This window comes from Leptonotus elevatus, chromosome 2, assembly GCF_054856555.1.
Source record: "Leptonotus elevatus isolate MCC_2025b chromosome 2, RoL_Lele_1.0, whole genome shotgun sequence".
Lineage (NCBI taxonomy): Eukaryota > Metazoa > Chordata > Actinopteri > Syngnathiformes > Syngnathidae > Leptonotus > Leptonotus elevatus.
The window spans coordinates 35691527-35703771 of record NC_141240.1 but is presented as its reverse complement, the minus strand read 5'-3'; the positions used below and the strand labels follow the sequence as shown (position 1 = coordinate 35703771).

Sequence of the window (12245 nt, the reverse complement as noted above, 5' to 3'; positions counted from 1 at the left end):
CATAAATCTGGTTTTACTTATGTTTATAGACAGTCTGTTGGCGTTAAACCGCTTCATAATATTTTCAAAGTCTTTCTCTATTACTTGCATTACATTATATATATATTTTCCCGGCATAAAATAATAAAAATTCTAAAATGTGATTAATCTGATTTAAAAAAAATAATAGTTTGACAGCTCTATTACAATGCTAATGCAAACTTAGAATTGCTAGAGCTGGCATTCTTTGTGACTATTTATCATGACTGCACGTTCTTGAGGCATGCACATATGAATTTCCATGTATGAGAATCGTGCTGCTGTACGTTCGTGAGGGGCGTGGCTTCACTGTAATAAATGGCCATCTCAAGTGAAGCTGTACAAGCTCAATTGTACCACATTTTGGGATGAGGACAACAGTATCTACTGTATGCTGATGCAATGTCAGTGGAGGCACTGTAGAGTAAAATTCAGTGAGAAATAACAACGTTAACCACAGTTGCTGTGTAATTTCATTCATCCATCCAAGGTGCGACAGGGGAAATTAAAAAGTCTAATCTCAATTTAACATGAATTAATATGATGTGCAGAAGAAAAGACATGTCAAATTATCATAATATATTATCCACGAGAAGACAATTGATCCCACTGTGGGGTTATGCACTGGTTATGGCAGCAACAATAATATACAATATTATGAAGACATCACGTACTATAATAATAAATAAATAAATAAAAACAGGTGAAACATAAAAAACATGCTATCTACAAATAGCATGAAGTAGCAAAATTGTTTAATATTATATAAACATGCAATATGATTCTCCGTACAGTTCAAAATATTCAATTGGATTTGGTTCGATTCAGTGGGATTACATTTCAATTTGATATTTTACGGCTGTAGCTTTTGTCGCAGTCCAGTAATATGCAATATGAATGTGAAAGCTCTCCAAAACCCAAGCAGAACAATAAGATTCAAGTATTCAACAAGCTTTACAACCGGACGATTTGCCAAATCAATACCGATTTTCCAGATGGAATCATTTTTTGTTACACTTCTAGTTTATATGTTTTATTGTTCCAAGTATCATATTATAGTGCTATTTTTCTCATTTAAAAGCACATCACAGCTTTTTAGTTTGTTTGTAATGGAAGGCTGAAACGCATTAATGGCATTTCCAGTCATTTCTATGGAAAACGATGATTTGAGTTACGAGAGGTCAAGGAACAAGTTAAACTCTGATTTCAAAGGCACCAATGTAATTCAATCAAACTTCCACAAGATTCCATACAGTGTTTGTCTTAATTGTATCTTTATCTAATTAAAATCATTAAAATAGTAAAGAATTAGGTAACTTAAGGTGGCATTTGACCATCTAAATAGGCTTTTTAGTGTCTGACAAAGGTTCCTGGAAAAAAGATACACAATTGTTTTCGTTTTGGAAACAAACAGTATCTTTGTTAGATAAGTTTAAAAAATTGTAATTTAAGTGACTGTAAATGGAAACACATTTTCAAATGATGACCAACTCCCAGGATCAGTGAGCTTGACTCGCTCAGCTTTTCTTCAAGCCAGACCAGGTTGAGTCATCCACTTCTGAACTCTGAATACACAAGCAGTCTGCTTTCACATAAGTGATTTTTAAGTGCAGCACAACCACAAAGAAATGTTCAATTTCACCTTGTTTCACTTACGTGCTTAATGAAGTGTTTCATAAAGCCACATTACAATACCAAAATAAAGATTGAAAACAGATGATGCCGATGCAGGTGAATTACTACATGATGAATGCACTTGTTTGTGAAGAAAAACACATTTCACACTTGCGGTGGGTGCAAAGGCCATTAACAAAGGAGAGCAAAGCGACTTTCTTTTTCAGTCATAATTACGGCAATCAATCAATCAATCAATCCATCCATCAATCCATCCATCCATCCATCCAACCACCCACCCGATATTTTTAATTTGGTAAGGTCTAAATTAAATATTAAAATTAAGTAAATAGATGTTTTTAAAAAAAAAAACTCAAAATATTGCTAGAGGCTACATCTATGAATATTGCAGTAATTGAGTGCACCGTAAAATATAATGTTGGCCCCTTACTGGCCCCCTAAAAGTAAATCCTAGAATTGCCGCTGCCAGTGAGAGGTTTGTGGGTCGTGGTGGGGTGGCGGGGGAGGTATGTGGTGTGGTGGGGGGGTTGGGGGTTGTGCTTGTGGTTGTAACAGAGCAGCTCTCAATGTTATTTGTTAGCCTGCGGAAGGCAATGTTGTGTGGTTATTTTAAACATATAGGACAACTTGTATAGTAATTCTCTTTGTTCTATGCTTAGTTTGACAGCAAATTTCAACTGGGAGTAGGAATTAACAGCTTTTCTCTTAACTCCCTTTTTTCTTTTTCTTTTTAATCATTCAGTATATGTCAAACTACTGCTACTGTCAAACTACTGTTGTGGAGTGAGTTGATTTTAGTTCACTGCCCAAACTGCGCCTCTCATTTTTCAAAAGAAAAAAATGGCAGAATGATGGCCCATTTTACCAAGAAGTTGGGTCATTTGCATGACACCTGCGGATCTATCGGTTTATTGGAGAGGACACATTGCAAGGACAATAAAACTCCACTTGTGTAAAAAAAAATTTTTTTACATACATAAATGCTTTATTGTAAGTTTTAAGAATCTGCTGCTGTTTAAAGTGACTTCATCTCACACATTAGGATTATTCTCTTTCCATCTTCACTACATATGAACTACTCCAACTCCATATTCAGGATTTTATGGCCACTTTGGCTCATTAAGAGACAGCAACATGTAAGGGACGCCAGACAAAAAGTGTGATGTCAAAACCACAAGCTTTATTTAGCCAAGTCAAAAATAAGTTTAAACAAACAAAAAAAGGACTGAAACCCTAGCCAAAAGGAAAGAAAAAAGTGGGGCCAACACTGGACCAACCATTATCGAAGGTTATTGGATCCAATGTTATCCCGCTAACTTAAAGGATATTTGTGCAGTTTGTCATTATTTTACTCACGACTGCTATCTCTGGCCCAAAGCGTAACTGCAGCATCCCAACTTTGGAAAGTTAGCAGCTCATGCGTGCAGTGTCGTATACTAGCTAACACCACAGGCTAATGCTAGCACAGCGCCACATGTCCGCTACTCTGCGGGGATGCGCATGACGTCACCCTCCACCACTCCTCTCCCCAAAGACACTATGACGTGTGCGGGTCTGCACACTCTAAAAAAGTAAGAAGTATGAAAAAGTATAAAAGTTGATAGGTGCAGTCACAGTAAAACAGTCATGGCTCTTTGTACTCATCTGGGCATTGGTGGAGGATGATTTAAACGGCACAATGCAACTTTAAGAAAAGGTAAACAAATCTAGATTAACAAAGATATAAAAAAATTTAAAAAAGGACCTCACCTCTAACATTGTGCCATCTCATGTCAAAGAACAAATGTGCACCCTACACTTCCTCACCACACTGTTATATCGCTTCCTAATTACAGCGCTACATGATGCCAGGTGTGACAAGACAATTGGGTGAAACGGGGGCACCTAATGGTGGCCAGAGGAAGTGCAGGGCCACGCTTAACAGGATCTGCCCTCCTTGAGTGCACTGCACTGCAGTAAGATATGTACTTAAATAACACATGTGGCCTGATGCAAGTGTGTGAAAGTACGAATGTGAGGCTATTGTACTGTATCTAAGGGTAAGTATCGACCATTAGGGCAGTCGTGACAAAACAAAGAGATGGAAGAGAGATGGAAGAGAGATGGAAAGAGGCAACCATGGACGTCATTTCAAAGTTAATGATTTGTGAGGGCTTCTCTGCATAATACATGTTTGGGGAGTTTCCTGTACTGATGCTATTTAAATGTGAATGCATCTGATGAGGTATTTTTTGACTGCAAATGCAGTACAGCATGTGACCAATCTTGTTAACAGGACAGCTTTTGTACCATGGAAGACGTTTGCATCAAAGCACTTTCAGCAGCTAAACTGCAGTCACTCAAAATATCAAAATACTAGCACATTCATATTAAGAAACTATATATATATATTTTTTTTAAAGTTCACATATTTAAGATGTTAACGTCATTTTAAATATTCCCCTCCTGTTGTCAACACTGCGTAGCTAAGCAAACAATGAAAACCTTTTTTTCTTTCAAACACTGTATTTCAACTGGGGTCAGAACGGTCCATCAAACTGGGATATTGATTTTTTCACTTCAACCTACAACATATGGCAATGACTCTAAGGAGAGCTTTACCAAAAGTAGTGAAGTTGACGTCTCACCTCCTTTACTAAACTACATCATTTGTCTTCGCCTTATGCCATTTAGATGTTAAATCCAGCTTCTTACTGGCTTTGCCCGCACTCCTCTATGTATGATTTATTTATTTATTTTTTATTTATGTTGATTTTGTCTCATCTAAATGCAATGTGAGAAGTCTGTTTTTCATGGCCAACAGCAATAAAGCAAACCAATTAATTTCACGTCCATACCCTTCTCGTCGGCTTTGCTAATTACATGCATGTTTTTGTTAATGCATCTGTGTACGCGCATGTGTGGACGAATGGCATACATAATGCATTTAGTACATAAGGGTAGCTGCTATTGGTGGGGGAAAAGATGCTTGTCAGTCAGAATATGTCTTGCCTGAAGGCCTAACGATGCCCATTCACTATATATTAACGTTACTCTGCTTTATCTCGTACAGTAGAACTCACTGTGCACACAGCGTGGGTGCAGCAATGTTTCACAGGTGTCTGCCATGCCTTTCAGACAGTTCTGGCATGACAAATAAGACATGTTTAGGCAGCCTCCAATACATCTTTATAGACCACACAGTGAAGTTTGAGTGTGGGGTCTAAACTTTCCTGAGTCACGGTTACCGGCGCACATCCCTGGTGTTGCAAAACTGATGTTCACAGTTGTGGCTCCAAATTGTTCACACATTTTTCAGTTTGTTTATAAAAAAAAAATGTTTTTTTGGAATAGTAAATGAGATAAATGAACTATGGGAACCCTTGACTCTGGTAGAAAAATACCCATATCCTTTGATCAGTCGAGGCAACACCCCTGCCCCCTCAAAAAAAAATTAAAAATAAAAATTATTCATTTATTTAAATTGCCAACTGTGCATGACACGTACATTATTGGTGTTTGCATGGGCAATTTTTGCTCCTTAGGATATGCGGAATGTGCACGTTTTTTTTTTCTCAACATGTATGTTCATCACCTCTTTTTGATTTTTAATTGATTGTACATTCCATAAAACACAATTTGTGTTTTGGTAACACTCCATTACAAAGAAGACATCATGAAAACATAGCCGCCGTGGTTAACGTTGGCTTGCTCAGTGTGCCAATGCTAGCTTACTAATACTAGCGCTATTATTTTGTTAAAGATGGATATGCGTTCACAACAACTCACTTTTACAAGGGATGGCATTATCACATCATCATCATGAACGACTTTGTTTGAAAGTCACTCGTGAACGCTAGTGAGATTTGCAGCTACATGGCTACATGCAGATTTGCTAGCAGTTTTATCACCGCAAACTCTCCCTTCAAACGGTTCAACATTTATGTGACCATCATGTTTTGTCCCCGAGACATTTCCATAACATTTTATATAAAATTTAATTGAACAATACAAAAACAAGTGAGAATGGATTGAACCCATGAAGCGCAAAACAACAGAAAGTGCAACACAGCACGATAACTAAACAGCCACAAGTAGATGGCAGCTGCCCGCGTGGCTTACTGCTGGAATCACATTGATATTTTTAAACCAGACCAAAAGAAAACTGGAGTGCACATGGGTGGTGGGTGACATGGCTGTCACAACACAGCGGTGTTAAAATCGCTTGTGCGCTGTTCTCCCTCTGTATTTATCTGAATGTGTGTTCTTTTTTTGTTACTTTATATGGCATTGCTTCAGTAAAACTTAAGCGATACAGTAGCTGGAACAACACCAACAAGAGCATTAAAGCCTAAACATTCCTCACATGTAAAATGAGAAGACAGCAATAATTGCTGACTAAAATAATAATGATGATGATGATTTGTCCATGCCTTAAATCTCTTCAAGTGTGTTTTATTTAAATGTATAAAGTTGTTTAAGTAGGAAACGTAAAGATAGGTATAAACAAACCTCCTAAAAACCTTTCGTCATTCAACACATCTAATAGTTTTCTTTACTTTTATGTTCTACGGTATGCCCATAAAGGTGGTAACTTATTAACTGTGCTATTTTTAATCTTCATTTCACACTAGAATACTTTGCTGGCCGCATAAATCACATGCCAGTGAGGCCAGTGTCATTATTGCTCAACATACCATTGATGTCATCACTTCATTCACATGCCCACAATAGTGTGTGTATACTATAAAATAATTGTAGGGGTTAGATGTGAAAGAAACCTGACCCGGTGAAGCCTGAGGACTTATTGATCAGCATAACTGTAGTAAAGTCAAGCTGATTAGCCACAGGTCCATGCCTGCTGTTTCGTGCAACATTTTATACCAATTAGCCTCCATTCCGCTTTGATGACCTTTTAAAGACTGACACCTGAAATTAGTGTTGGGCTACTTAATTGTACGTTTTTGTTGCTTGAGTTAGACATACACTGAGGTGGGTCAAAAGCAAGCAAGATGTGCTAGTGACTGTAGATGGCAAATATCAAAACTGTGCCTCTATGGAGGACCAAAAGTGCCCAAATTAAATAAATGAAAACACCATTAAATAAATGTATCATGGAATAATTAAGTGTGTCATTTATTAATTAAATATTGAATTAAATAAACCAATAATTAGATAAATGTGTCATGAAATTATTAAATGTGTCATTTATTAAACATGGAATTAAATAAACCAATAATTATCATTATATAATTATTTCTGTATTTATTTATTTCATAGTCCTGTGTTGCAGCGTTTCATGAATGTATTTTATCTGTCAAACTCGCCTGTCAAAGTTAGTGGGCGGGGCTAAAGCCTGATTCACTCAAATCTTGTCTAATCGACTGCTTCGGCCCGAAGTGGTTAGCAACATAGTGGCTACGGTGATGGATTTTTAAAAAAAAAAATTAATTTAGATTTTTATTTATATAGAGTGATCTTGGCTTGTTGTTCTCCCCTCAGGAAAAGCGAGTGAAAAAAGTGTTTCTATTTCACTTTTGCAAAATAGCACCACCCAGCCTATCGAATTGTGTTTACTAGCTACTCACTCTGCATCAATTCATTATTCTGAAATGAATTTACCTTGACTTGGTAAGCAGGGTGACCAATCAGGTGTTAGGACCTGCCCACCAAACTTTGATGGGTGAGTTTGACAGCTGAAATAAATTCATGAAACACCGCAACACAGTGACCATGAAATAATTAAATAGAGAAATAATATATATATATATATATATATATATATATATATATATATATATATATATATATATATATATATATATATACATACACACATACAAATAATCATAGGTAATTTCATTAATTAATGACACATTTAATAAAACATTGATTTATTTAATTCCATATTTAATTAATAAATGAAACATTTAATTGATTAATGACACAATTATTTAATGGTGTATTTATTTATTTAATTTTGGCACTTTTGGTCCTCCATACTAAACATACCTGTTTTATGTACAATTGTGTCCAGTCAACAGTGCATCCTTGATCTCAATTAAAAAAAAAAAAAAAGAGTGCAATATGGAATGTGTTTACTGTTCAGCCGTCTAGGTTGAAGGATGCAAACAAACAATCATAATGTAGGCTCTTTACCAGTGCGATTTTTGCAACTCTCCCTCCAGCTAAGTTTAGTGCAACATTTATCTAGGTGACTTGTGATTGAATGATGATCTGCGCTATACTGTACGCTGCCTCTCACCCATATCAGATGGGATAGACTCCAGCTTCCCCTTGATGTTGAGCAAGCTAAGAGGTGAAAAAAATGGATGGATACGTCTTATCACGATGTTGAATTGCCTAACTGCACATGAAGATAGAACCTGCCTTGATCTTCAACCTCTCTTTGAAACAACATGACATAAACACAGTAATCACCTTAACAGGGAGCAAGGGAAAGTGTTTTAGCAAGGGAAAGTGTTTTATCCGGGGAAATACGACCGCCGGAGATCGAGACACCAAACACCAAATGCACATTGGTCTGATAGAGCTTGACGTTGCTTTGTTGAATCTACAAGGTACAACAGCCCCCCTTGAACTAATCCATTAACCATTTTGTTCATGACGCCTTTGTACTGTCGCACAGTGGTAATAACTAGGTTGGATAATTGCAACACAAACACACATGCAGTTGAAGCGCAAGAGGAGCACACAGATGTTGACTTGCTAAATGAATCGAGCCACCACCAATTATGACTCAATTTGTGCTTAATTGATTTTTCCACAAAATACCTGCAGAAAATCGTACAATTGAGTGGCAAGCGATGTCATCACATTTTCACGTTATTTTCACGCTACTATCCTCCATCCATCCATCCATAGACAGTCTTTAAGCATGTTGTAGGTCACCCATGAGTGGGACGTGCCTGGAATACCTGACCAGGCAGGATCCTTACCAGATTCCAAAGCGACCTTATCATGGTCAACTTGATGCGGAGGAGTAGCAACTCTGCTCAGAGTCCCTCCGGGATGACTGAGCTTCTCACCCTATCTCTAAAGTAGAGTCCGAGCAGCCTACAGAAGAAGCTCACACTTGTTTCCGCCATTTAGTTGTTTTGGACAGGCTTGTGGCAGTAGGTGAAGTTGGGAATGTATTCCCGAACAGCAAATAGAGAGCTCTGCCTTTCCGATAAAGAGTCCGCATCACTGCACCGATCCACCTGTTGATCCATCGCTCTATTCTCCCCTCCCTTGTGAACAAGACCCCAATATAATTGAAGTCCCTTTTTTGAGGCAGGATCCCCTCCCCAACCCACAATGGACACACCACCATTTTTCGACTGAGGACCACGGTGTCAGCTGCTGATTCTCATTCACTTCCCATGACTGAAATATTATTTCGAGCAGATGTCAGAAAAAGTTTATCTTTTCAAACAGTCGCTGTTTGAAACTGTAAAATAGCTTCTTTAAAAAATAAAAAATAAAATCTGTCAGTGTTCTCTCTTGGAATTTGCAGAGAGATTATACTTGGCATTGTGTCTGTAGTTTCCAGATTGTATCCAACCAATAATTCTGATGCCTGCTTTCTCTGCTTTGAAGTCCAGCTAACACTTTTAATATGAATGCCTTTTGTGGTCCTCATTATGGGAATTGGGAATACATTTGGCAAACAGAAGATGATGCCACCTATATTTTTATACTGGCAGCATGACTGACAAATATTTTGTCTCTCATGAGGAATATTGGATATGGGCTTTCATCATCATACTGCAGCTTGCAAAACACTTATGTGTGTCTGTTCCTCAACCTGGAGTGACAAATACCCTTTCAAAGTAATGACAGACTTCATGCTTGTTCCAATTGTGTCTGTATGTTTGTACACAAACTGTTTTGGACTTGTGAAGGTATGTGAAGAATTATGCTTTAGTGTTTATGTTAGTGTCCCATCTGTTAAAATAATGAGACTGAGAAGCCTTCAAAGACTTGCAGTACAAAACTTCACATTAACATGTACGCACACTAGGCGGTGTCAGAAGTCATGCATGCTTTAGAAATACATGACGACATGGATGGAAAGGGAAGACGCGGTTTAGACGCACATGTACAGTACATGAGGTGTTTGCTGTGCAAAGCCAGGTGAGACTTGGAGTTGTCCCTATTTGTGGGAGTGTGTCTCGATTACAAGCAGAATAGCAGTCACAGGGAGACGGGGGAGCACGTTGTTGCCCGTTGATTACCACCTCAAGCAATTTATACAGGCTGAACGCGACTTTTCACAAATGTGTAAAACATCCACCTCATCTTGCTACTAGAACATTAAGACACATAAGAGGTCAAGGCTCGGCAATCCACATGACCAATTCCAAATTGCTGTCACCTCCTCAACTGTGCAGCGCAGCGCTCACAATGTGGCATGCGCGCCCTCCAATTTCATAACAAGTTTATTGAATCAACAGCACTTGAGGGCTCATGAAAAGCTATCGTGTTAATCTTTGGGAGCAAGCCACAAAGTTGCTGAGGCACAATGAGACGGAAACTGATAAGTACAGTAATAAAATGGTTTTAAGCACCTCTTGGATAAAGTTGAAGTCACTTTGCGCTGCTTCTTCTAAACCAAAGTTGATTGAAGGTACAAATAATTGTGTGCCTACCTTAGTGAGAGGGTGTGCTGCCTCGGGATCATTGGTGTTTCAAATCCAGAGCAAACGCATCAAACCGTCAACCTTGTGTGGCAATAAAGGAAGTAGATGAGAAGATCTGTGGACTGTGTGTGAGAGCCACGGGGCAATGTGGGATGTGTGCAGAGCTACAGAATCCACCCGCAGTCAGCAAGAAGCAGCAGCCCCGCAGCTGCGTTCAGCTCGGGCAGATCCGAAAGGCGGCAGAACGAGATAGACGGGCTGCTGCCGCTGCTGCTCTCTCTCCTCGACTCTCCCGATCTCTGCTGCCTGCTCTGCTTTCCCCCTCTCTACTTAAAGCTCCTTCTTGTACACACATGGATTCTCCACACCGCATCTCTTGCTCTCTTTCTCCACTCGGTCCTTCTTCATGGCATTCACATGCACACCCTCCTCCCACCCTCACTAAGGGTGGTTTCCCCACAATGCAGATTGTCTTTCCATGGAGTCCAATATCACAGTTTATTGATTAAAGCTATCATTTTGTTATCAGATTCTCGCCTTTCACATGGGAATACCCAAGGATGGGACAACGGGATGCCACAAAGGAGATGCAAGATAATGACAAAATTCGCAATCTGCTCACATGAGGGTTCCTGTAGAGTGGGTGAAGGTGACACGGGTGGCAAGAGAAATGTCACGTTTAATGCTAGCTAGTCGGGCCAGATAGTTGTCAGTGGCGAAAAAACATATTTGCGCGACCCGGAAGACGCCGGAACCAATATTTTGTATTTCGGGGGCGGACATTCATTGCTGACAGACAGCGAAGCGGAGCTTCAATTTAAACATAAAGAAAATATTTGTCTGCTTACATCAAAGTTTCCTCAAAAATAAGATTATAGTGTTATCTGCATCTGAAAATGGGTTCACAAATGCAATTGTTATTGTGTGAATCTGATACATCTAAGAATAAGGGCATACAAACAGGTTACACCACACGGTGGCGTTTTGAAACGTATGCATTGTTAGGAGACAATTTTAAAAGTTCCATATTTTAAATACAATATAGCTTATCATAATTGCATCTCTCAGCCCTCAACTGACGGAGAGTTAAAAATAAAATTAAAAATCCCCCTTTTCTCCCTCTTCTCCCCTTCTTTCTATTTACCCCCCTCACACAGACTATTGTTCACCAGCTTTAGCTCAGGTGGTAGTGTGGCAGTCTCCCAAGCTGTAGGTTGTGAGTTCATTCCTCAACCCTTGAGTTACTTTTTTTCTTTTCTTTTTTTTTTACTCTCTTCCGAGTCTATTTGGTCCTACTCTAATCAAATTTACTCTACAGAATTTAACGTGAAGAAATGCACTGCGTGGCTCATATTGAATGTCAGTGTTTTTTTGTTTTTTTATACATGTGTTAACCATTCCCTCCATGAACGATCCCAGCACACACTTTCTACTACATACCGCAATACATACCCTGTTTGTACCATACCTATACTTATACGTATAGTGTGTTTGCGTTTAAGGTGCACAAACTTGTCCAACTTTCGACAAGATGGCCTTTCTCTCCCTTATAATACACCTGGAAATCTGAGATTTACCGCCTAATCTTGCTCTTCAAAAGTGGTGCTGATCACAAATACAAAACAATGCAATACCATCATCAGTGGTCTGTCAGTCAATACATTGCTTTATAAACCCGATTTCCACAGACAAGCTGGGTGAGACAGTCTCTGATGCCTACCCATTGAAAAGTGAACCGGACAAATATATTTATCATGATAGTATACGGTTAAATTACAGTTGACAAATTGAAACGTCTTTGGCAGTTAATGAGTCAAGAAGTTGTTGCTACAGAAAAGCAAAGGAAAATTATGAGTGTAAAGTGTGTAGAAAAAGAAATGGTACTCAGAATTAAAATAATTCAGACCATATTTTAAAGCTTCTAAAATAATAGGAAATTGTAAAATTGATATTGTTGTATGTGAAGTC

The 12245-nt window shown here is 38.5% G+C and overlaps 1 protein-coding gene across 1 annotated transcript in view; it reads right to left on the bottom strand.

Annotated features, from left to right (window-relative positions):
• opn7b (opsin 7, group member b) overlaps positions 1 to 10647 on the bottom strand; it is a 59165-nt gene extending 48518 nt beyond the window's left edge. Inside the window, exon 1 of the mRNA XM_086069438.1 lies at positions 10287 to 10647. The gene's annotated coding sequence lies outside the window, so the exon portion shown is untranslated. The remainder of the gene's footprint in view (positions 1 to 10286) is intronic.
• Between the last annotated feature and the right edge of the window lie 1598 nt (positions 10648 to 12245).